Raw genomic sequence first — 3,365 nt, 5'->3', positions numbered from 1 at the left:
CTGAGTAGCTGGGATTACAGGCACGCGCCACCAGGCCCAGCTGATTTTTTGTATTTTTAGTAGAGACGGGGTTTCACCATGTTGACCAGGATGGTCTCGATCTTCTGACTTTGTGATCCACCTGCCTCAGCCTCCCAAAGTGCTGGGATTACAGGCATGAGCCACCGCGCCCAGCCTATAAAATAAATTTTAAAAATAAAATACTGTGTTAGATGCTGGGAACCCAGAGATGAATTGCTTACGCCTGTATGGCCTTTCACCTCATCAGCTACACCTGTCTCCTACCTGCTCTCCTTGCTTCTCTCCCATTGGTCCTTTACAAGGCACTCTCCATACAGTAGCCAGGGGGATCTTGAAAAATCATGTTGCAGTGAATCGAGATTGAACCACTGCACTCCAGCCTAGGCAACAAGAGGGAGGCTCCGTCTCAAAATAAACAAACAAACTACCCAGACCCGAATTGATTTGGTCTCTGCTTCCCTCCCTGATCTCAAGTAATATATCTCTCTCTGTTTCTCACCCCATGTCACACTGACATTCCTGAACACACCAAGCACATTCCTGCTGCAGGACCTGTACATCTGTTGTTCCTTTTTTCTAGAATGTTCTTTCCTCCTGGCTTGCTCTCTCTTGCAATTCAGGTCTCTGCTGCAATGTCTTCTCCTCAAGTAGAACTTCTAAAGCACAAAACACACACACAGACACAGTCACATCACCCTGCTTTGTCTTTATAATAATACCATACACCATCTGAAAGTTTTTTAGAATTTTTTTTTTAAGAGACAGAGTCTCACTCTGTCTTACAGGCTGGAATGCAGTGTGCAATCATGGCTCACAGTAACCTGAAACTCCGGGGCTCAGCTGAATCTTTTTGAAACAGAGTCTCGCTCTATTGCCCCGACTAGAGAGTAGTGGCACAATCTTGGCTCACTGCAATCTCTGCCTCCTGGATTCAAGCAATTTTCCTGCTTCAGCCCCCTGAGTAGCTGGGATTACAGATGTGTGCCACCATGCCCAGCTTATTTTTGTATTTTTGGTAGAGATAGGGTATTGCCATGTTGGCCAAGCTGGTCTTGAACTACTGACCTCAAGTGATCCAACCTCCTCGGCCTCCCAACCTGCTGGGATTACGGGCATGTGCCACTGAGCCCGGGCAAACATTGGCAGAGTTTGATGGAATCTGTAGGTGATCCTGTAGGAAGTGACATATGGAAACACTACTCTAGACTCAAAAGCTAAGGCAAATGAGTGACATGCTCTAAAACATAGACTGTGGAGGTGCCTGCCATCATTCTTTCCTGGTGTTTGCATGGGTCACTCCTCCATCAAGAGGTATGCTTTATTTTCTCTTCCTTGAATTGGGGTTGGCTCTGTAAGTATTTGACCAATGGAAATGGTGGAAGTGATGTGGCGGGACTTTCAAGTCTAGGCTTTAAGATGATTGTTGTGGCTCATGACTGTAATCCCAGCACTTTGGGAGGCCGAGGCGAGTAGATTACCTGAGGTCAGGAGTTTGGGACCAGCCTGGCCAACATGGTGAAACCCTGTTCCTACTAAAAATACAAAAATTAGCCAGGCCTGGTGGCACACGCCTGTAATCCCAGCTACTCTAGATGCTGAGGCAGAAGAATCGCTTGAACCCAGGAGGCAGACATTGCAGTCACCCAAGATTGTGCCACTGCACTCCAGCCTGGGCAATAGGATGAGACTCCGTCTCAATAAAATATAATAAAATAGGCCAGGTGTGATGGCTCATCCCTGTAATCCCAGCACTTTGGGAGGTCAAGGCGGGAGGTTGGGAGTTCGAGACCAGCCTGACTAACATGGAGAAACCTGGTCTCTACTAAAAATACAGAATTAGCTGGGCGTGGTGACCCATGCCTATAATCCCAGCTATTTGGGAGGCTGAAGCAGGAGAACCACTTGAACCCTGGAGGCAGACATTATGGTAAGCCAAGATTGCGCTATTACACTCCAGCCTGGGCAACAAGAGTGAGACTCCGTCTTAAAAAATAATAATAAAATAAAATAAAGATGATTGGCAGCTTACACTTTCTTCCTTATGAAACCCAGCTGCCAGATTACCAGAAGCCCAAGCCACATGGAGAGGCTATATGAAGTAAAATTGAGGCACTCCACTTGGCGCCCCAGCTGAGATTGCCAGCAAGAGCCTGCAGCAACTGTCAGCCATGCAAGTGAGCCTTCTCATCTGTTTCTGTCCTTAGAGGCCCTAGGTGACTATAGCCTTGACCAAGAAGACCAGAACATTGTGAAAAGATGTTACAAAAAAGGAAAATAGGTAATTTTTAAAAACAAAAATAAATGGCTGGCCACACTAGCTCACGCCTGTAATCCCAGCACTTTGGGAGGCCAAGGCAGGTGGATCACTTGCGATCAGGAGTTCACCACCAGCCTGACCAACATGATGAAACCCTGTCCCTCCTAAAAATACAAAACTAGCCAGGCATGGTGGCATAGGCCTGTAAACCCAGCTACTCGGGAGGCTGTGGGAGGAGAATCGCTTGAACCCAGGAGGTGGAGTTTGCAGTGAGCCGAGATCCCGCCACTGCACTCCAGCCCCAGCAACAAGAGTGAAACTCCATCTCAAAAAAAAAGAAAAATGAAATGAAAACTATAAGTAATTGGATATTTTTTTTAAAAAGAACCTGGCCGGGCGCGGTGGCTCAAGCCTGTAATCCCAACACTTTGGGAGGCCGAGGCGGGTGGATCATGAGGTCAAGAGATCGAGACCATCCTGGTCAACATGGTGAAACCCCGTCTCTACCAAAAATACAAAAAATTAGCTGGGCATGGTGGTGCGTGCCTGTAATCCCAGCTACTCAGGAGGCTGAGGCAGGAGAATTGCCAGAACCCAGGAGGCGGAGGTTGCGGTGAGCCGAGATCGCGCCATTGCACTCCAGCCTGGGTAACATGAGTGAAACTCCGTCTCAAAAAAAAAATAATAAATAATAAAATAAAAATAAAAAATAAAAAGAACCTGAAAAGAAGAACCATGCTACTGAACCTATTCAACCTAGAGAATCATGGGAAATAATAAAGAGTTTGTTCTTTCAGCCACTAAACTTTGCAGTGATTTGCTATGCAGCAATGGATAACTGAAATACTATGTGTGAACTGTTGTTGAACTATGGCTGAGAACTTTTAATAGGTAGGAAGAATAGTTTCAAATTTTGAAATTATCCCCCAATAAAATCAGCTTGGCCTAGGGGGCCCAGAGGCATAAATTCTCTAGAGAAGACCAATCATTTTATTTTGTCCTCTCATCACACTATTCCAATATTCAAATCTCAAAGAGGAATTGGTTCAATTGATCTAGCTTGGATCACATGTTTTATACGAAACGA

The sequence above is a fragment of the Cebus imitator genome, unplaced genomic scaffold (assembly GCF_001604975.1).
Source record: "Cebus imitator isolate Cc_AM_T3 unplaced genomic scaffold, Cebus_imitator-1.0 Scaffold132, whole genome shotgun sequence".
Taxonomy (NCBI): domain Eukaryota; kingdom Metazoa; phylum Chordata; class Mammalia; order Primates; family Cebidae; genus Cebus; species Cebus imitator.
This window is presented reverse-complemented; position numbering follows the sequence as displayed.